Genomic DNA, 24,068 nt, shown 5'->3' with positions numbered 1-24,068 from the left:
TTGGGAAAAACAAATTTTATGGTTGAAATCCCAGAGCTGCATAGTGCAGCTTGGTATTACCACTGTTAAAGTTAGTATCAGGGAAGAGGACAGGCTCGTGGCTCAGCCAGCAGCTACTGCTGCTCAGTAATTTACAGGTCTGCCAGCAAGAGCTCAACCAGCAAGAGTTGTAAGAGTATTTAGAGGTGTGAAATGAACTCCACATCATGAGAATGAGCTGCTAGTGGATATATGATGTGTGTCTGTTGACTTTACTGCAGGGTTTTTTCTATGGGGATCTGAATATGTTTGCTTTTCTATGCAAGACTTAGGACTTGGCAGAGAACCATTAGCCTGAGGTTTTGGGTGGCAGCTGATACGAGCATTTGTAGGGATGGACTGGAGAATTTTCAGTCTCTTTATGCCTCAGAAATAATGTCTGGATTTGTACTTTGCTCTGCAGTAATATCATGTGTTCCGTATGCTGCTTACTGACTGTATTATTTTGGGTCAAGTTGAATTTTGGCCTGGATCTGTGTTTACCAAATTTCCAGCAGTTTAGAAAGCTGTGAAGTGCCAACTTGGGTGTTAGAAAGAAGTGTGAGAAGAGGCACACATTTATCATGCTACTTACTTTTTTTGAAATGCATAAGTACGCTTCAAGAGCAGTCCACAAGTGATTACATGAATAATCACACTTATGATCAGAGCATGGTTCATCAATCAGAGACAAGGATTAAATCTAGAGCTGCCCTGCTGTTCATTATTAGAATCCTTAATATTACCAGCATCAGTTAACATGTGAAATTACAACCAATCTGATTATATTTCTAATCTATAAATAATAAGGATGAAATCGGCAACAAAGCAAGTCCCCAAAATGTAAATCATTCAGTTTTAGGTTGAAGATTTGTTTTCGTAATTATGGTAAGACTCCAGGAAATTAATATAAATAAATAGTTGACAGCCTTTTCCATCTGAGCCGAGGTGTAGTGGCACATATAACCTTTTGAGTAGAAGTCAGAGAAGCTGTGCTGTTGAACTTGTGAGGGGAAGTTAAACAAACCATCACATCATGAGAAATATATTATAAACGACACTGCTGTAAAAGTCACTACAGAGTCAGATGGAGTGCTCCTTCCTTTGTGACACAAAGCAGAATTGAAATGAGAGTGGAGATCACAAAGCACTCATGTCAATACGGTACAGCGATTTTATCATAAAAGGAACTCAGAGATCTGAGGCCCTTGAAATGTAATGCTGATTTTGACCTTGTACCCTTCTTTAACCCACCTAAATCAGTGCTTCCTCTTTTTGTCGCAGTTGAGCAGCAATCACAAAGGGGAATTTCAATTTTTACTTTGTCATTCATCTTGTGTCTCTCTCTAAAGATATGAATGATAACAGGACCATAGACTCTAACTCCACTTTGACGATGGGCCTGTCAGACCTCAGTGCCTGGTGAACCACCATGAGCATCTTGTAGATGGTTCTTGTAAACATGACTGGACCACAGCTCATGCCAGGTACCAAACAGTTCATAAGGTATCACACAAGAAAAGATCAACTATACTGTAAATGCACTGATGTGGAAATGTCTCTCCCTCAGGTCATTAAAAACCACGTGCTAGTGACATTAGTCCGGAACTTGCAACATTTTTCTGTTTGTTTTTGACATTTTGTCGTAGTTTGAGGATATGCTGCAAGTAAGGTACAGCTGCCTACATGTTTAGAGGTGGGAGCAATGACGGCCCAAAGGTTGCAGAACCTTTTTTGGTTTCTGGCTTGAATTCACAGACTGGCTGGAAAAAAAAAAAGGTGTGTGGGAGGACAGATGAGTAACCGTGTTTTCTCCCCCTCTGCTGCCCTCAAAGTGCCCCTGAGCAAGCCGGTGAGCATCAGCTCTGGACTCATGTACTCACCACACCAGGCAGCTCCCAATGCGTCAGTGTTTGAATGTCTGGAGCCTCCCCTCCTCTGCATCTCCTCCCTCAGGCAGTTACAATTAAGGATCTGCTGTTAAATCATTTTCCTGCTTAAGCAAAGGTTTAAAAATGCCAAATGTGTCCAGAGGAGGATTCTCTGTGTGTGTTTTCATACCTGCGTGGGCCGGCGGGGGGGCTAAGTCATCCTCATCTGACTGTACAGAGTGCAGCAGGAGCTCAGGATGTTTACAGTATAAGTAGTAACCCCTTCAAGGAGTACCCTGGTGTTCCATGAGTCACTGAAGAGGTTGTAGTCCTTATGCAGCCCCCATAAGTTCAACTGAGTTCATCCTTATTGGCTGAACACATAAAGCACACAAAGGTTCTAGCATTAATGAGAAATATTATGCAATCAAGTCATCAAATATGCAGATGGGAAGACTGATATTTCTCACATCACTGTACATTAAGTGTTGAGTTAAGCAGAATCTTTTTTATCTCACCTCAGAAGCTTGTTGTCAAATGCAGTACACAGACTGAGGAGGAACAGTTCACAGAAGTGGGAACAGAGGTGAATTTGGACAGAGGTAAAGGTGGAGGGCTGAGAGGAGCTGATGTCAGAGTGGGCCGAGGCAGGAGGCACGATGGAGATTGGTGGAGTGGGCTGAGACAGAAGGAGGCTGTGGAGGTTGGATTACTGACAAGCGAGCTGGAGGTTGGAGAGGGCAGAGCAGGGAGGCGCAGTCAGGAGTGAGCGTGACATGGTGAGGAAGGATTGAGTGGAGGGAGGTTAAAGCAGGCAGGCGGGCGAAGAGGAAGCAGGAATGATAATCTACGAGTGGAAACGCAAGCCGGCCATGTGGCATTAGTGCCCCACTGACTGACTGAAGCAAGGGTTGAAATACTGCTGAGTGGATGGGAGGCAGGTGTGTAGGCTGATGATCCATCAGGAGGCCAAGAGGAGGTGAGGAGCACCACGCCCACAAACATATACACAAACAGAAAGCGAGGCTGGTAACTGAACACCAGAGACTCAGGGGATGGAAAAATGTTAGAAATATAAGGAAAGAACAGGAGGCACAACGGAGACCGTGACATGCAGAGCGACAGTATCCACCGGTCTTTTACTACTTATTGTTCTCCATCTCTTTTTAGTTATTCAGCTGTTTTTGACAGATCCATCTAAATATAAGAAAAACAGGCTTACTGGTGAGCTTTCTAAGCACCTGAAAGTAGATTTTGTTACTTTTGTACAAAGGCAAGCTTCCTGTTTCCTTCAGTCTTTTTTTGAAGCTACCTGGCTGCTGGCTGGAGCTTCCTATAACGGACAGATATGAGAGCAGCATCGATTTTCTTCAAATCTTAGCGAGAAAGTGAATAAGACTTACTTCCCAGCATTTTGGGCTATTTCTGTAAAATGACTGCATATAGCTCAGTCTGTGGCTCTGGAGTTATGATGCAAAACAAGCACCAGCTTTAGTCAGGTCACGTTGGGTCAGCAGCTGAAAATATGACAGCATATATGCGTGTGTGTGTTGCCATACCAAATGTGCCAAGTTTACAACAACAGGGTTTAGGAGATGATACTGTTTCTGCATGCTGATCCCTTCTGTATAACCTCCCTCACTTGAAGTCAAGATATGTAAACACGTCAACATCCCTATAATCCCTCAAAGGCCCGATTTCTTAAACTATGGTTCACAACCCCAACTGTGGCTGCTTACTTTTGTTGAGGAGTGTGACTCAGCGTTCATGCCCTGAAAACACAAATAGCACATGTACAGTGCAGCGACACACATACAGTAACAACATAAAAGAAATAATTTATACAAAAACCCATAAACCTCAGTGCACAGGATGGCGTTTTATGCCTCCTCCATAGACACAGATGCTTTAACCGAGAAGAGACTAGCATAAACAGCTCATGTAACTGAAATTAGAACACTTTAATGCTTGCCTGCTATTAAAAGTGAAGTTTTTTATTTTAGTGATTTATTATGAAGATATATCTCCAAAGAATATTTTGCAGGGAGTTGCAGACTAACAACAGGCGTTGCATCACAGCTGGACTGAATGTTGTTCAGTAGACTCCATTAAAAAAAGCTGAATTCACTCTAATGAGGCATTTATGCAGCGTTTAATTTAGAGGAGCTGGTATTATCTGCCAGTCAGTAATAGTATTTTGACTGCTCTGCCTGTGAGAAATTAGTTCTTCAAATTGCTTTCATAAACACCCTTTTAACTAATCTACATCCATTTGCAAATTGTCACAAGATGTGTCACATTTATTGTGTGCTATATTTTTTTTAAAGAAAATCACTGAATCTGAATAGTAGGAAACTTTGAATTGCCGAAAGCTCAAAGATGAATCACAAGGCCTCATTGCTGCCCTATATTAACGTTAAAGAGTACTTCACATGCAAGAATTCAGAAATAATAAAAGCACACCAGTGGCATTAGAGTAGCAAAAAGTAATCTCTAATTTGTGTACAGGCTAATACTGAACTAAATTTGCATAGCTGTGAGGGTGCACAAGGATGTGCATCATGTGGAAAATGATGTGGAGATGTCTGTGACGGTCCATGTTGACATGAGCGCAAAAGTTGCCCTGCAGGTAGAAATTTATGAACAAACCAACTGTACATGTTGGAAAACACCCTCAAACATGGCTTCTTGAATGTGAAAGGGTTTGCTCATAGTGACAAATCCACAGAGAATTATTACACGGTTTTACTTTTTCCCCTTAGTTCTGTGAAGCTGCATAGCATGTTTTTACTCGTTGATTCCGTTTTAAGGCCGTGTTCTGGTTCACACTCGCCACTCTCATTCCACTTTCGGCTGCAGGCAGCAGTTTTAAAATCCCACTTAGTGCTGCTGGCCCAGCACCAAACAACAGGCAGACAAAGATAGCAAGTAGCTGCTGAACACTCTGCAGCATTTTGGCTGCTAAGGAGCCAGATATTACTGGTGTTGAAGAAGACCAAACACAGAGCCAAGGGTGAGTGAATATTGGATATTTATCAGGTGGATAGAAACAAGATTCCACATGGCTGCTAATGTTGCTGGATGTGTAAATAGTCAGCTGATTAATTAACTTAAATACATCAGGGTTGTGTTAACAGCTTGTTCCGGTCCACCTTCATGTCCTTACGAGCACAAACACTGAAGGCTGTTTGCAAGCACATGGTGTTAATCATCTTGTAACATTTGTGTTTTTAATTTGAAGTAGAGTTGTTCTTCCATTATAAAGTGTATTAACAGTACAACTAAGGATTGTTAATGGATCTGTTGATTACTGCCTCAATATATCGATGAGATGCGTTTTCTATAAAATGTCAGAAAAAGATGAAAAAAGTCGATCGGTGTTTCCCAAAATCAACGATGGTGTTTTAAAATGTCTTGTTCAGTGCACAGCTCAAAGATACTCAGTTTACTGCCACAGAGGAGGGATTGAACCAGAAAATGATCAATTTTAAGATGCTGGCATCAGATAATTTTCACTTTGTAAAGAAAAAGATCAAACCAATTCTAAAATTTGTGCCAATTGATTTAATGATCAATCATCCCATCTTTAATGTATTTGCTATTTGTGTTTGGTCTTTGATTTGGATATGTGTTATGTTAAAATACAATACTGCACGGCAATGACACTGCAGGTAAGATGTGATGATAAGTCTGTGTTAACCACTGGGATCATCCTGATTAAACTTGGGATGCTAAAATTACTGTGGGAGCAGGAAACAGTTATTACTCTGCTGTATCTGAGTGGAAGCACAGAAACATTCACTTAAATACTCAAACACTGAGCTAGACTCAGATGCACAAACACAAACATTAAAGCACATTACAATAGCTCAGTCCCACCAGATGGACTACAGACTCTTTGTTTGGATTGGAGACAAAAAGCTCAAGCTTATGATAGCAATTACAATAGCTACTTGGACACTTACAAATATCTTAAGCATAAACATGTCTGTGTGTCTTTTTAGCTGAAATAATCACTTTGAAATGATATATTATGACAGGTTCTGTCTCTTCATACTGCAGTTAATGAGGGTAAAGGTGATGAAGAAACCAGTGTCCCTCCTGCAGCTAACTGGTTCTTTTTTTCAGTGTGTTCTCCATGAGCATAATGAACAAAGGTAGCCAGTCAGAGAACGCTGTCATTGACATGTCCTTAGGAGAGCACACGCCATCTCATGCTAAACTGTGCTCAGCCAACACAGACTTAAGCACTTCATCAACATTACTTTGGATGAATATTTTAGGACTTTAAGATTAATGAAGCGTCCACGTGTGTTCCCATCTGTTTATTATTGTCATTAGAACTTCAGAAAGTGCTTACTCTTACATTTACTGCACTGACTTCACGGTTACCAACCATCGCTTTCTATTTATAAAACTTGTACACAGTGTAGGTTCTGCTGTTTTGCACCTCATTTGTGATTACTCTTGGTGGAATTTATTATTTGTGGTATTCAGAACATGCTTTTCATTCATTTATTCACATAGATACGTATTTGAACTGCCACATATAAGATATAAACATGTGGACGCTTCACCAATTTAATTTCATGTGTGTTATTTACCGCTGAGAGCAGCCTCTGCCAGCTCTCCTTTCAAGAGTATCATAAACATTACCGACAGAGCGTGGAGCTGTCCAGCGTGATGGAGATGGAGGGAAATAGTCTAACTCACACCACGAGAGAGAGAGAGGTGTGTTGGGAGACTTGATCTGTGTGGCAACAATGGATTGCGTTTTAGTTGCGGTAATATATCTTCATTAAAGTCGTTTTGCTGAAGTGGTTTGTGAAGGGTGGCGTGGAGAGGAGAGAAGGGAGGAGACAGAGATAGAGAGGGAGGAGAGTGTTGAGGAAGAGGACAGCTGTGTCTCCCCACGTGGATCATCTGGAAAAGCAGCTGGTGCCTCCCTACCTTTAACTCCTCTTCCTCCTCTCTCCTTCCCTATTCCCCCTCCCCTTCCGTCCTCCGGTGCCAGCCCAAATTACCCAACATCTTCATTAATGTCTCATTACAGCTGAGTCAGCCGATGTAACCCACTGCCACAGTAGAGCACATACTGCTCATTTGTTTTGTTTTGTCCCCATAGTTTCAGCCTGCACTCGGTGGCACAGGAAAGCTCAAACAGTATATGTTTTCCACTCAGGATGGCGGGATTTGCGTCTGTCACTGTTAAAAGTCCACTTTTCTTCCTCTACTATAAATTCAGTTTAATTAGGAGTAGTTAACAATGGGATAAGATGACTTTATTGAGCTTTAACTGGGGAAATTCACATGATACAGCACCTAGAGAGAAGTGAAGTATCGTACACAACAGGACAAGAAATAAAAAAGAAAATAAAGATGAATATAAAGATAATAATAGACTTCATACACCTTTTATATGTACAGATATCACATAGTGCATAATTTCTAATATAATATCTAAATTGTAGGGCACATATTGTGTGTAGAATTGCTAAGAATAACTATAACTCAAGTTTTGCACTTACAATAAGGTGCTACACTGATGAAAATCATAATGAATTCATAATAATTAATAAAAATACATTAAAATGATATCACTAATAGTAAGCTAATAAAAATGCTAGAATATACATAAAATACGTTTGCCAAACATGATTTTAACTCCTACTTAACACAGATGCATAGTCTGGGTTTTCAGAAAGTTATAAAATCACTGATATATCAAATATGATAACTTTATAAAACAACTCCAAATCCACAAAACAATGTTTCTGTAAAATTAAATTGCTTTCTCAACTACGTCTTCCTACATAAGCATTTTATTGTGATGTATAATGTACCACAGGCGCATTTTAAATCAACACATCTTTGGCATTTGCTGTATTGTCTTACTGTCACTTCTATTCAGCCATCCGATCACATATTAGACAGGGGATTCTTTCTTTTAAAACATACATTAGAGTACAGTTTAACTGTATGGGGAAATTTTGTGGAGACACTGTAGATATTCAACTGTCGCAGACTGCTGTGAAAAACCGAAGCTGAGATGTAAAAAATAATGCTGTAAATGGTGTTTCTCTGTCTGTTTGGGATAGGGAGCGGCCGACTTGTCCAAGATGCACCGAAAATGTCAGCTGGGAAAGGCTGCAGCCCCCTGTGACCATCTACGGGATAAAATAGGGAAAGGTAACCGGTGTATGGGTTCATAAATGCAGTTTATTTATTTATCTATCCATTATTTGTTCTTTTTTCAATTTTGCACATAAAAACCCAAATGATATCAGTGTTTTGTGTGACCATCCTTCACATTTTAATACCATATTGCATGAGAGGACTGAAAAGGCTCTCACAAGGTTTAAAAGATTTTATCATTTGTTAATGTCAGTTCTTTACCTGCGTCACATGCCCTACGAGTCGATTAAGGAGGTGTTGATGAAGCTCTTATGAGTGGACGGATGACCAAACTTTTTTATAAGTCCTATTTAACTTGAATTGTTGAAAAGTTGCCATTTGAAGAAGGACTCATTTTTGAATGTTTGTGGGGTCTTATTTCCTTTTTTTCTACTTCAAAAATCAACAAAATATGCAGTGTAATGAGTATCAGTGATTTAAATACATTTAGTTTAAGACGTTGGAAGTGATTTTTTTTCTGCTTACAGTCACTTTATTGCGGTATGAGTTAATTTTTATATAATTTAGTTTTGAACAAAATTCTATTGTATAATCCCAATACTCATAAGAAAAACAGCATGGTACTCTTGTCTCAGCGGAACCTAGTATTATCTGTCTGCAGACAGGCCGACACTTCATGAGACAGGATGGAATAATTCTGTTTGAAGTACTCCTGCCGGCTCATTTCTTCAACTCCACATCCACCCTATCAGCCTCCATCTCCCTTTAACTATTTTTGAAGAGGAAATCTCAGGTCAATCAAAGTTGGCTGCTAAGTGCTGTCTGAGTTATGACTCTGCATCCACACTCCATGATCTGCTTGCACTGAAACAGGAGAAGTAGAGACCTCCTAGCAGTAAAGCTGACCTTCACTGAACTCCATTCATAATCCATAGGTTCAGTAAAGTTTGGCGAGAGATGCACAGTCATATTTCCAGTCTGTTAGCTCTGAACCTCGTGAACCTTTTGACCCAGTCTGAACACACGCCCTCCCCCTGATCCTCAAACACTCACACCAGAGAGCATAACTTTACACAAGCTATAAAAGATGCACACACACTGAGTCACATGTCATGTTTTATAGACTTTGAACTAATCCAGCTGGATTAACTCTTGACGAGAAACAACGGCTTATTTTGACCTCAAACCAGAGAAGACAATTTGCCAGCTTTCTCTTTGTTTTAATATAAATCTGTGTTTTAACATCATTCTAATCCATCCTACATGTTGAAATCAAATTACTTTTTATTAATGGAAGAGTCTGGTGTTTGACAGCTTGTTGGCTGCCGTGTTTGGATTTAGTTACCGAGATTGATATCTGTTTCATCACTGGGTGTTCAGCCAAGAGATGCTTGAGGACAAGTTAACTCTACAGTAGCTTAGCGCACAGATTGGGAGTGAAAACTGCCAGTTTCTTCTAAAAGGGGAGAAATATAACTCCAAACATGGCTTAGTCAAAAAATATGCCTTGTTAATATGTTGTATTTTTATTGCCCGTAAGGTTGCTGTCATTGCAATTAAGGTAGAGGTCTTCACAAATCCAAATGTCTGAAATGCACCCATGGATAACCTCCCAGAGCCAGACATGCATAAGCAATTAAACTAAAACCAGAGACCTCAGGTCAGTCTGTCCGATCCAAGTAAAAAGTTAAACATAATTGGACCCAGCCGCCAATGGAAGTGAATATACCCTGATAGAGAGAGAGAGCTTTGTAATATGCTTCACATATGAACAAGCAGCCATGTCTAAAAAGAGTAGCAATGATGAGATAGATGTAATGTAGCCTTCAGGTCTGAAAAGTGAAGCAAAAGCCTTAAACCTGTATTCTTTCCAGTGGCCAGGAGAGGGCGAGTCCTCTGGTTCCAACAGAGGTTAGGCTTTATAGAAGCTTATGAGAAAACAGTCCCGCTTCTAACTTGATTTTTGACCTCAGTAAACAATTTCCTGATAAGTAAATGGTCTCAGTTGCGAGTGTCAACACTTTTTTTCTTATAAGCATTGTGATCATTGTTGTCCTATAAGGAACTGGCAACTTGTCCAGGGTGTGTCCCAGCTATAGGCTCCAGCCCTCTGCCACCCTCTACAGGATAAAACAGGTAAAGGTAATTGAAGGATGGATGGATTTTGCTCATTTTGTAAATTATGGTTCAGTTTAGAGTAAAATAAATGAAAATGCAGGGTATTTTTTCTGTTACCTTAACAGCTTACTATTGCATCATTGTGTGTAGTGTCCTCAGGATTTCACTCCGTTCCATGTCTCAGATGTTACATCTGGTTTTAAAAGAGCAAGATGATGACGGCCACATACCAAACTCGAGACTTTAACGCCATAGTCCACAAACTAATACTTGACATCCATCTTCACAAGCAGTCTATGAGCAATACATTTTCTGATCTTTGACACCCTCAATAGCAGCCCCACTTCTCAGACAATTATATCACAACACATTCTCTTACAGTAGCTAACAGCAAGACAAAATGGATTCACTCTGGCATTAGACATATGATAACGTAGGACCCAGCACAACTGTGGTAATGGGTCTGATTTCAGGTACTACAAGTGAGTGGACTTGAGTTGAGTGGGTTAATTACACCCCTGCTCAGGTTAAAGGTGGAAGCAGTTACATTATCTGTAAGGAAGGTCACCTGCAGCAAAGCCATAGAGATTTCAGTCAATCCAAACTTGTAGATGCCCAAACAGTCCTGAGTTGAGCTCTAATCAGGTACAATAATTAACACCTTTGTTGGTGTACTGTGACCGCACAGGGTCTTTAAATGCAGCAGCACACTGATGTGCCTTTTGAGAAGATGCATGCAGCCAGTGGGTGAGGTAAATACCTCCAACACTCTACTGCACCTAAATGCTCATCATACCACGTCTCGCTTTCTATCTACAAGTACACAATGCACACGTCCATATCACAGCCTAGAGACTGTTGAAAGCCTGGTTTAGAGAGAGGCTGAACAAGTGTTGGACCAAGCTGTAAACTGAACAGAGAGGAAATTGATATTGATTGTTTGATCCACCTGCTTGTAAGAAAACAAACAAGAGTGTGTCCCAAAATGCCACAGTTTCCCTTGAATGTATTATTTATTTCAACCACCATTATTTAATCATTGCTGTCCAGTTTCACCAACCAACTGTAAAGCACTCTGTCAGTTCTGCTTTTAGATAAATGAAAAATAAATACAGGAGATTGTTGTTATTATTAAAGTATTACTGGTGGTGACAAATAACAGGACAGCCTGGGGGGAGAGTTCCTTCTGCTGAACTGTCACTTTGTCAGCACAAAAAAAGTGCCCTAATTTGATTTAATTCTGAGTCATTGCTCATTTTGCAAGGGTCATTTGTCATTCTGTAGCGTACTGTAGCCTTTTTATTTCTAGAGTTAAGCTGTTTTCATTGTGGAGTCAGGACATAGGCATGAGAGGAGCCTTTATCTGTGTGTCTGTCAGCCCAGTCGTCAGAATGTGATGAAACGCAGAAAAATTACACCTTCAATGTCAATTTGCTCATCTTGATCAATTTTCCTGGCAGTGGCATGGCAATTAAAGGTCACAAACAAAGCAACATAGTTTTCACTGATTGGTCCAAAAGAGACTGAATGTTGATTTGTAACATCGATCTAAACCAACATTTTAGGCCTGGGATTTTGTCACTCTGATAGACATTTTCCACAGCAGACAGTTTGACATGTGACAGCAGGACAACTACAGATGTATTTATGATGGCTGCTTTCATCTTGGAGGAGGTCCTGCTGTTGTGCATGCTGGTTAACGGTCCAGACTGTCATGGCTTACTGGGACACTTGATGGAACTGAGCCACCATCTGTGTTATTCATTCTAGCCATGCTTTTCTTATCGCGGCAAGTCAAATTCTCTGTTGTGAAACTGGTTTGTCATCAGAGGTCGCACCTGAACTGTGGTCATATCACACTGTATTTTCTATTCTCTACACTTTTGCACTTTACTGTAATGTTAAATTAGCTTCAGATTCCTGAGGAGCTATTTTTAGCCCCAGAAGTAAAAGGGAAATGTTATGTAAGTCACAGCTGGAGTACTTCTGCGACTTAGCATTGAACTTTTACATCAGTCATCAGTCCAAAAAAGCAACTAAAGCATTCCAAAATGTTTTTTTCTTTGATAAAAACTTGAAAGTAGTAGCTTCTCCATATAGAATTTTCAGGAAAGAAGTTGAGTACTTCCAAAGTAAACTTCCAAAGCACATTTTGACATGAAACATCCAGTCACAAAGCTTAAAATTATGCTATTTGGGCAGATAACTGCAGCGGAGAGCTGAAGATTACAGTGTTGAGACTTAAATCATATCATTTTTAAATTCTGTGTCACTTATAATAAAATTGTGCAGCTATGATGCCACTTTTGGTAACAGCAGATTTGTTACTGTTATGACTCATGCCTCTGACTGGCTTCATCTCCACAGCAACAGTACCAGAGGGTCTTGTTTATGGTATTGAGATCAGCCTGCAAAGGTAATGGACAAAACAGGATTTGTAACGAATGCAACTGAAATGATTAAAGGTCCCCCTCCAGTAAAAATCAAGCTTTTTGCCTTTGTCTGCATTGTTGTTGTTGTTTTATACTCTACATGACACATTGTCGAGTAAGTTAGCATTTCCACCTTGAAATTGCATTGTAATTATGTGAATAATTGATTCAAGTCTCAATCAGACTTCAAGGATTTCATGCACAACAAACTGAAAGGTGTCGGTGCAGAGAGACAGCTAAGCTAAAAGCTATATATAAATATATATATGACTTTTGATACACAGATACTAGTTAAGAGGGGTTTGCTCAGTGGCTGGAGAGGGATGTTAAAACAGACTCAGCAGTATCTATTCTGTAAAATCCCACACTACACATAGTGAGAGCCACATTATGGGTACCATAAGACTAAACGCTAAATGCTAATATGCTAATATTCTTACAGTGACAATGCTATTATATTGATTCTTTGCATGTATAAAGCTCACCGTCATCAGCTTAGTAGCATGCAGTGCTCACTAATTAGAGTGCTATTGTGATCTATAAAACATGTTTATTGTTGCCTTTGTAAACTTATACTGCAACTGAGATTATGTGAGGAAGATAGACTATTTGTAGCCACAGCACGGGTACTGTTTTGTCAGTGCAGTGTAATATCGAATTCAGGCAGATAAACTTCTGTCCAGTTTGAGTTGTGTTGACCATAAAAATGAGAAGTCTATTGATCTCTGTATGATAGATTTCTTTATGGTGAGAGTTGGTGAATGGAGTTTGTGTATGTTGGTGCAATGTTATTATTGGGATATTGAATTGAGGCTGTTATATCACTGAGACATACACCCACACTGTGATGACAGCAGAATACTGTGGAACAGCCAGAGAAATGGTTCTCCTTCGTCTGTCTTCTCTCCACCAAATGTAATTACGCCGGTCTCTCTGGTTCGCTGTCTCTCTCCCCGTCTTTCTCTCTCTGACCTTATAACCTTACAAGCTACCACTTATTATCACAGACACACAGACTCTCTCATCTCTAAATCTGACAGGATTTATTCACTCTGGCAGCTGTGTCTAACACACTTTATCTCAAGGGTATATTTTACCGTTTTTCTATAGTTTCCAATAGACTTTGCAACTCATAATTCATATCCTCCTCTAAAGAAAGTGTAAGAAGGTTTTTAATTTTTTTTTTTTTTTGGTATTGGTCACATCTCTATCCTCTGGTCAGTCTTACCAACAATTTATCGACGTAACGGGCAAATATGCTGGGAAGAGGCCACAAATATGAATTCTTCAGTATAGTTATCTAGAAGTTATATTGCTTTGACATTTAAGTACTGACGCTGTATTGATATAAAAAAGAAAAACGCATTAAAGACGAGATATTGAATGTTGTGCCTCTCATCGTTATTCCAACGGTTCACACTAAAGGTGCCACAAAAAATGCACTTTGATTATTTCAGTTTTCACGGTGTGAAAAACAGTTCATGATGGAGAGTTCAGCTACAAGAATGTCCAACACTGCCTCCATTCATGAGCAACTTTTAAGTTCTACCAATCATACTGGAGTATGTAGAGCAGATGTTAGAATGCTCCACCATTGTTCATTTAGATTCAGTGCATGTTTTTGACATCAGGCCACAAAGTGGCTGATTTAGATTGGTTATTCATCATGTTGTTGTCTTAATGGGTAGTTAAAATTTGGTGTTGGTTCCAAAGAGGACTCAATCTAGATTTTAAAAGTACAAGTTACCCGCATCCAACAGAAACGGTCTCATTAGCTCTGTAGTTTTTTTTTCATTTGTTTGGAACTGTACTTGACAAGTGGCACATGCAGTGAGAAGAGGTCTGAAAGCATTGAAATAACCACATTTAAATAACAGTCCCTCCTTGTTCTCAATGTCTGTCCATGTAAATCCACCAGCTATTTAAATATTTTAGTCTCATCAACATACACATGGACTAGAATACCGACAGATATAGTTCTGATCAGATTATTGTGCTTATAGTATCTGTTTGTCTGTCTGTCTCTTTGTCTGTCTATCTCTGTCTGTCCGTCCGTCCATCCAGTGAAAGTTTCCAGTGACTTCCATAGCCCTTAATTGTCTGTAATGGAATTATTTAAACACCTGTTTTTGTCACACACAAAAAACTGTTGCATAGATTTTTGATAGATCTTCTGAAAACTCTCTTCCCTGACTTCTGTAACTTGGTGCATTGACCTTTCCAGATTATTCAGTGTTTATGTTCTACATATTTAGATAAATCTACATCCACTACAGGAGCTGATATAAAGAATTAAATCTTTGTGATTTTAACAAAGTTGAACAATAATTACTCTGTGAGCATAACAGGCTACGGCCTCGTCTCAGGCGGTTTGTAACCTCCTCATCATTACAACTATAACTCACACCACTGTCACCTACAACGGCTGAGAATGGACCAGTGCCAGCAGGAGCTGCTTGTAGCAACAGGAGGTTCGACTGAGACCAGCTGCCGGTGGCAGAATAAGAGTGTTAAATTGTCAGCTAATTAATGACCATTTACCCTGGATGTACATTTTTGTGTTGTTTGTTGAGCAATTTGCATGCTGCCAGCTTTAAACCTAAACCCAATTTCATTTCATGCCTCATAACGCTTATTTTTTCAGTGTCTTTTGTTTTCTTATGTGGCCCATTCATAGGTACCACTGTTGTAATTTGTTATGCTCTGTCAATAATTCCCCAGTTTTCCTTGCGCACTGCCCTCACAACACACACAAAACATGACAGCCTTTAAGGGCTTTTTTTTAAAAATTGTACTTCATTAAGCCTGTGCATATATATATGTATTGTCTAGTGCTCCTTGGAAACTCCCTTTAACTATGAAGTAGAGCAAATAAGTACTGACTATATTGATTCCAGCCTGGATGTTCAATGCTCACTTGCCCTGCTCCATTCAGAGGTCAGAGGATTTTCATGCTTATAGATGGTGCTGCCACTGGATGGTAGCCTCTAGCTGCATTTTAGTGAATAATAATGAATAGCCGATGCATATTTACATCATTGTTAGGTGCAAAATGGCTATTCAGTTAACTTTAAGCTCCCCAGACAAAAAGGACATTTATGATTGGCTTCCCTCATGGAAATAGATCTTTCAGTTACAGGCAATAATGGCATTGATTCCCTGATTTGCACTCTGATTAGATGTACTACTGGATGGAGGCCTCAAAGCAGCTGCTGGTGAGACTAAGGAAGATATGTGGATGAACTTGTGTCTATCGTTTTCTCACGGTTTCATGAACACACAGATTTGTCCGTTACTCTCACACAGACATTTACACAAATGCATGCAGTTTTCTGTATTTTTGAATGAACAAAAAGGCTGACAAGAGGAGTAGAGTCTCCCACAGTTATTTCTGCTGGGTTCACTTGGCACAGATTGTTTCTACATGAGTATACAGAGACACAAACATGCACTCTCATACTCTATGAACTGATCTACTGCGGCAGTGAGTAGCCGTGTTTCCATAATGTACTTTAATGCACATTTAGAAGTAGTGCATTAGAAAAGGTTAATAGAAAAGGCAAAATTCCAAAAAGCTGACTCAATGTCATAAAAAAAGCAAGCTTGAAGTGTTTTTTTTCCCCAAAAAAATAGTTGATATGCCTAATGGAAGATGGAGACATCTTTTCCGAATACGTTCTGATGTAGCAGTTTGACACAAATGACTGAGCAGATTTTTCCACTTCAAGAGAATCCGGACTACAAGAAACATGACCAACATCAGATGACATGAAAGACTAATTACAACTTGACCCACTGAACAAAATTCCTGAAGACCTCTCTGCGTGTTTTTGGTTGCTGCTGGCTGAAGCTAAAGCAACTGGGTTTTAGGGTGTTTTTATTTTTTGCCATTTGGTAAACAACTACTTCTACTGCGCTATTTATTACAGTCATGCAATATGTTACATAGCCGTATATCACTAACTTCTGAGGACACGACGCAGCTGAGATTATTTATTATTATATATATATTATTTATATTATTATCCATTTGTTCATACTTTTTGCGACCATAAACGAGGGGTGTCAATATGGCTCATGGGCCAAAACCAGCCTGCCAAAGGGTCCAATCCGTCCTGCAGGATGGCTTTGCAAAGCGTAAAAATTACAAACAAGACATCAACTGCAATTTTTCAATAAATGTAACTCCTATTGTCAAATTACTTTTGCAAATATTCAGTGGTCTGTAAGCTGTAATGCACATGTGTAAATGATCAACTGAGGCATAAAACTGTTGAAATTGCTTTTATTTTTCTCAAGAAATTTCAGGTTGTTCATTAATGTTTTGTCAAAAAGATACGTGAATATTTTAGGAATAAACTATTTCAACTAAAACAAAAGGAAAAATAGGGCTGTATCTGGCCCCTGAACTCAGCTTGACACCCCTACCATAGACTGCATGTAAAGATGGAGCAAGATTCTAGGTCTGAAAATTGATACAAAAGCAACTAATGGCCAGCAGAGAGTGACTCTTATGGTTGCCATTGAAGTCTGATTGTGTAGCTGTCTACTTCATCATAAACATTTTCCTATTGCCTTTTTTTTATCAATCACCAGTTTACCAACTGATGTGCAATACCACAGCAGCTACGTCTATCTCTATGTAGAGAAAAGTTATATAGAAGCACAGTTCGTATAGACTGATGTATCAGGCAGAGGTTAATGTCCTATGTGATGAAGTCAGTAGAAAAATGAATAGTGTAAAATTAATGATGGAAACCGCAGCTCATAAATGTTATAAAGGGTTTGAGGGTTTACAATAAATTGTGATATACCTACATATTTAAAAATGGAGAAGATGAAGTATTCCTCATGGTTCATAGAGACTGATGGATTTTTAAGTGATATCTGGATGAAATTAGGAGGGGAATAGAGATGCAGGCAAATTCCAGGAGGCTCGGGCCTGTCTGTTCATCAAAAAATATTACACATATTACCCAGCAACCCTCACAGTGGCTGCTCATGTCCCCCTGACCGCCACCCATCGCTAACTCTGCTGCAGGGGAACATTTATTGTGGGAAGCACAGTTTGAGGAGCAAGAGAGAGAGGACAGGTTGTGTCAAGGCGGAGAAGAGAAAACGACAGCGATCGCCAGGAGGTTTTTGTAGTTGAATATATTTTTAAAATCTAATTTCATTTCTGCGCTTCTCATATGCAGGCAGACCGAAGTGTAGTTAAATTTAACACACCTCCAGGAAAGATTTTAGCATTGAAAATAAAGCAGCAAGGTGAGGGCATACTGTATGCGTAAACGCTTGAGAGCGGTGCCACGTACAGTAATAAAGGAGCAGAAAACACACAGAGAAATGCATTCAAAAACATAAAAAAGCCACAGTCAAACAGTGAGCAACAGAGAAAGAGATCAGAGGCAACCAGGCATAGAGACGGGCGACCTTGTGTGGGCGGACGGAGAACTAGAAGGTTTCTCTTGATGCTTTTGTTTAAGGGCACTTTTCGTGATCTCTGGGTCTCGAAGGAGTTTCTCACAACAAACCCCTTTTTCACTGAAACCACTCAGACACTGGGTCACCGCACCGTTAGTGATGAAACATAAAGCATGGCTTCCGGACTGAAGCGGCATTGTTGCCATAGCGATGAGAGAGCTGTAGCAGCAGAAAATCACCTAGAAGGAAAGACCGTTAATAATACATTATCACACACATCTACTGCTGCTGATGCTCTCTGCACACACACATGCACTTGCATGGCTTTTAACCACACTGTTCGTGTGTGTGTATGTGTGTAGATGGATGGACAGATGAAGAAAAACAGGGCTGTTGTTTCAAGTGATTGTTGTTAAATGGACTTAGTTGCTATGATAATTGTGACAAATGGTGACTGCTTCCTCAATAAGAAGTGAACGCTAAAGTGTTTTGTCACATTACAAAAGTGGTGACATGAACTTTTATTGAAGTGAGGACAGGAGAGGCGCCGTCTGTCTTCTGCCGGAGGCTACAGACCCACCTTTCCAGATGACACCTGAACACCCAATGACAGCTCTCACTTACTCCAGGAAAAAAGGCTGTAAAGGAAGCCTGCCAGTAGACCTTGAGGATATCTTTATAATAGCAGTTCTGTAGGGCTGAAGCTATGCACAGCTGCATTTGGAGATAAAGACTACAGGCAACGATGCTGACTGGTTTATTTTCAATTAGCTGATTAGCACCTATCATAATAAACAAAAATGCTTGGTGAGATTGTATTTAGTATTGCAGTTATTACGTTCAGGTTATTGGGATCAGCCAAGGCAGAATAACCACTTGAGTCTACCTCAAAAAGTGGGTCAATCCTCATTATATAGCACCAATTCACAGTATATGTTATCTGATAGCACTTAACGTAGTAAGGTAAAGACTTTACAGTTGTTGTTTTTTTTTAAGTGCATTTTGGGAAAACCTTTAAGGATATCACTGTGTGGGATGGGCAGCTGGTCAACACAGATAAACAGAGAACCCAACACTACAAAGTTGCCTTTAGATTCCCTGTTAGTAAACAGTCTGCAACAGTGGGAAAGAACCAAAAACCACAATCAGAATCCCATGGTAAAATGCCCAACTTCACAGCAGGAATAAACGTGTACAGTTTTTTAAAATGGTAATGTCTTCAAATGTTTTCAGGTAGGCATGCCTCCATATTCTCTAACAAACAGCCATGGCTAGGTCGACCAGCATTTGCTATCTGTGCAGCTAACATGGGTGTTAAAAAGGCATCAAACAAAGTGGTCACTGACAGTGTGATCAATCAGCAAAATCAAAAGAGGAAAAGATCCTGTCAGGGAAAAATGGGAAGCATAAAATGGCAGATGTTACAAAGTGAGTTTCAGTTAAATAATATTTTACACAAGTTCAACAGGTTACTTCATGTCATTTTATCATTAGTTGGATTGTAAAGTTAAGTTGTAGCAGCGACATCACATTGTGGGATTTTGGTCCTAAATGTCTGATAGTGTGAATTTCTAACTTCTGAGGCTGACAGAATTTGGATGGTTCCCACCCAAATTTTAAATCAACCATGGGAGGTTTCTCACAGTCTGATAAATGCACAGCTTTTGATTGACGACCAAAGCTGTCACCACATTTCTTTACCTGTCAACTTTGTACTGAGACAGTCCAAAACTGCACAGCGTAAATGCTCCTCGAGAGAATGACATTTTCTCTGTCTTTGGAAAAACTGAGTCTAGCCTCAAATGCAAGTTGTAAGTCTGTTACACTCAGACTTGAAGCTACTGCCTTTTCCTGCCTGGCATTTGTGCATGGGAAATGCTGATCTGGTCCAGATGAAAGTATGTAAACAAGTCAGGACAAATGCATGCCATCTATTTAGGATTTTGCAGGTATGATTTAGAAGATGTAGTTCCTTGGTACAAATGAGATCTTTAAGACATACCGAATTTAGTTGCAATTTAACTGATAAAAGCTGAACTGACTCTTGTTTTTATCTTATTTATAATTAACTGAACACATCAGTGAACTTTCATGACTGTTATTAGATTAAAGAATGAAACATGTCATTTTGTTTTAAAAGACAAGATAAAACAAACATTTACCACAAACGCACAGAAGTCTCATGAGGTGACATGGCCATGCTTCTAATGAGATTAGCTCTTGCACTAAATGCAAACCTAATTTGCCCTCAGCCAACATTTAATTCGTGAACACTACAGTAATAAGCAGCCTTTCTTGCTGCACTTTTCCATGTGTAAAAGAACACGAGCATGAAGTCTGATAGGATTATCTTGGCAAAGCAAATGGAGCAAAACTGATAAACAAAGCAACAATACAGAAGTTTTTGAGCATAAAGAGAAGCAGAAACACACACAGTGGCTGATCCCTGAACCGTCAAGTCAAGTCTGTTAAAAGCAACATGCTGACCTGAGTTCAGAGTCCCAGAATCAGATGAAACAGGGACGTAACCTTGGAGAGCACTTTTTCTCTGAGCTTGAGGCTTTCCTGGTTCAGAGAAAACCTTGTTTATTGCTTTGTACAGAAAAAGTAACATAAAATCACAAGACTGACAGTATATTTTGACATTACAAAAAAGAGAATCTGACAAAAAAAAATGCATTAATGGAAATCTTATCACACAGACACACACTGGACGGGTAAATGTGAAGGCTACCATTCGTATCTCAAAATTTCAGACTGTTCTTATCCATTTAGGATGTGCAACCTATTTCCCCCACCAGTATGAGTCTTGCATGTACAGAAACAGTAATGTCCATTTTCTTACCCTCTTTTGTCACAGAAAGCTCCTTTCTTTAACTTTCTTTCTGTCATCTCATTTCTATCCTCAGTGTTATCTCCCAGGCTTGCCGAGTCACCACAGGTAACACTTAGTATGCAGTAGTGTTGGGCTGACAAAGTAAAACTAACTTCATGTTAATTTTGGCAAGCGGTGTACAGACAGGTCAGAATGAAAAAAAAAATGAGGGTGTGCAACAAAAATAATACACGTAATGGACTGTTGTTACTCATTGGAAACTATTAAATCATTCTCACAGGGGGAATAATCTTTATTTATTGATTTTAGTTCATGTATTTTATTTTACCTGCACTGTTTCCCAAACACAGAAAAAGGCCATGGGAGGCTGCATACCAGTCTCAATTCAACATAACTAAACTGAATTTGTATAGTGAAGGTTATGAAAAAATGTGGGCAGAGCAGCAAGGCTGGCTAAAGCACTTTTGAAGCAGATACTGGCACTGCATCCTCTATCGCCATCCGATGACATTCAGAGCTGTCAACAGCAACACCGCAAAGATAAACTATGACCAAGACTTTTTGACCCATGCGACATCTTATAGCCTGTACCTGGATATCTTACTTGTATGCGAAAAACACATTAATCTGAAGGGAACATGCATACTTGGCAATCAGTGCATGGTCAGATCAGATCTGCTATATAAGTGAGTCAGAGTATACCAGTCCCATCTCACTCACCTTATTCATTTGCATGTCGAGATTCAATACTGCTGCTGGTAGAATGAAGATTACATACTAATGTGTCCTAAAATGGAATATCAAAAAGAAATATGAAACAGCCTCACTAAAAATGCATATCACAAGGATATACGCTGTTGATTGCATAGAAAGCAAGGTCAGCAACAGCTGAAATTCATTATGTACGCTGAATTATTCACTGGCAGTCAAGACATGTCTTTCATTGCTTCTGGAAAACTTTCACATGACAGTAGTGATAAATCAGGGAACAACATGTAGTGACAATTGTGGCCAGTCAGAAAGCGAATGTGTCCATCTGCACCAAGCCTCCGTTTCTGTCCATCCAGTCTGAAATACGACCTGGATTTTTCAAACCAAAATGGGTCAACAGCATTTCCAGAGGTCTATTTTAGGACTTCTAAGACTCTGAAGTGGTGTGAATGCCAGGTATCAACACAGCAGAAGGTATGCATTTTTAAAAACATGTCAGTGTAGATGTAGTCTAAGAAAAAGACAATGCTCATGAACACCAGATATAAATGCAAAAGTCATGATCAGATGACATTATCCAGACAGGATGAAATGCCCTCAACTGTGACAACTGAAACATGAACCTTGACATGTGATGTACATTTCTATAGATCCTACTCTTCTGCAAATGTTTGGTACATGAGCTGGACTATAATGTGTGTGTGTGTTTTTTTTAAACAACTTTTAATAAGGCGTACACATGAAAAAAATAGACCCAAACTTGAAACTCAGACGGAATTGCTGTGGCTAACAACCTGAAAACCTGCTTAGTCAAAGGCAGGAAGCTTTGAGTTTAGGTACATTTGATGTGAAAATCAACTTGCTTGAAGTATAAATTATCTGTTAGAGTAAAGTGCAGTGCAGTAAAATGATCTTGCTTTCTATTTCTCGTTGTTACCATACTGCTTCTGTAAAAAAAATAAATAAAAAATGACTTGTGGCACTTCCTCGTGCTAATGAGATTGATTTTAAAACATCAGACAGCAGCTAAACAAACGTCAGTTCAGTTCAATTTTATTTACATATCACAGGTTCACAACATGTCATCGAGGTACAGACCCTATGAATTACAAACAGAGAACAGAAAACCTAGCAATCCAAAATCAAACCCAGAAGACAGACGGTGGCAAAACAAGGATATTGTGGATAGAGTACATTGCACAATAATATCTATTCAGCATGTAGCTGTTGATTCAGTGAAAATAGATAAAAATACAATTAGTAACACCTGTGAACATCCCAGACTGATACTGAGATACAGATTTAATGGAAAACGGTGCATCCTAGTGTGCAGTACAGTATGTAGTAATAATTGGATTAGATTTTATGGCTGTTCCTCTTTTGCTGCTTCACTCCTGTATCACTTATCTCTCCTTCGCGTTATCCATCATCCTCTCCTCCACCTCACCCGAAGAAGCCGTTCATCGCTCTGGCAACTGAGCAGTGTTTTCATTATCACGTGCCTCTTCTCCTTCTGTCACTTGGCTAAAGATGGATGATCGGGTCATCAACAGGAGGCAGAGAAGTCCATGCGAACCACCGCAGCCGTTCATCTTCATGGTGCTTAGTTCAGCAGCATCATGTCTCTGATAACTTTCTCCATCCCTCCCACTACTCTACCACATAACAGCTCGTCGAACCAGATTTCTCTCTCGCTGTCGACCCATCAAAAAACACCCATTCCAGTCCTTCTGAGGATAGATTGTATCAGTATTTTGTTGTGCTTTCATTTCTGTTTTGTTTCGGTGAAGTTTTTTTGTCACTCATGGGGATGGAGACTTAGCATGCATAGTGTCGCATGAACACGTATGAACACAGTGGCATTCTTTCTCTGCCACTGTCTGCTGCAGGTGCAGAGGAGACTCGTGGGAGAGTCAAAATAGTCTGGGACTAAGTGTGCGTGTGTGTGCGTTCCCAGGTGTGGTCTAAATCAGTGCCTGTGAATATACCCTCTGTGTTTTCTGAAATTTCTTTGTGATCTCACAGGTCAGTGTTCAAAGACTAAAGTGGAGGCGGAGGGGAGGAGCAGACAAGAGAAACCGACAGAGTATATGAGAGTTTTTTGCCTCTGTGATAGAAAGTGAGAGATTTCAAGAGAGAAAGACAGTAGGGGAGAGTGAGAAAATCATAAAAAGACAAGAGACTTAGTAAAAATAGTTTAAATATTCATGTTTTCCTTAGATGATTTATTCATGAGTGGCTGATATTTGCAGTTATTTATAAACTGCCTGTGTGTCACCATTGTTGACAGAAGTGTTGCTCTGTGTTCATGGAGCAGGTAGATAATGAAAAATGGAACATGAAACAGCCAGCATGAGCTTAAATTATTCCACAGTAAAGGTTAGCTGTAAGTGAATATCAGTTTGAGGATAGAGGCAATTTTCTTAACATTTGTGCACTGTGTGTCAACGCTTTTCCAGCAGCTGCTAGATATGTATTCTTATCCACGTCTCCCTCCTGGTTCCAGATTTTGACCCCAAGTCT

The 24,068-nt window shown here is 39.6% G+C and overlaps 1 long non-coding RNA gene across 1 annotated transcript in view; it reads left to right on the top strand.

Moving 5' to 3' along the window:
• Positions 1 to 2,620: 2,620 nt before the first annotated feature.
• LOC110964601 (uncharacterized) overlaps positions 2,621 to 24,068 on the top strand; it is a 63,997-nt gene continuing 42,549 nt past the window's right edge. The window contains exons 1-2 of the long non-coding RNA XR_007944685.1: positions 2,621 to 2,868; positions 7,988 to 8,078. This is a non-coding gene — a long non-coding RNA (uncharacterized LOC110964601). The remainder of the gene's footprint in view (positions 2,869 to 7,987; positions 8,079 to 24,068) is intronic.

Source organism: Acanthochromis polyacanthus, chromosome 10 (assembly GCF_021347895.1).
Source record: "Acanthochromis polyacanthus isolate Apoly-LR-REF ecotype Palm Island chromosome 10, KAUST_Apoly_ChrSc, whole genome shotgun sequence".
NCBI lineage: Eukaryota > Metazoa > Chordata > Actinopteri > Pomacentridae > Acanthochromis > Acanthochromis polyacanthus.
The sequence above is the reverse complement of the archived record's forward strand: the minus strand, read 5'-3'. Positions and strand labels throughout refer to the sequence as shown.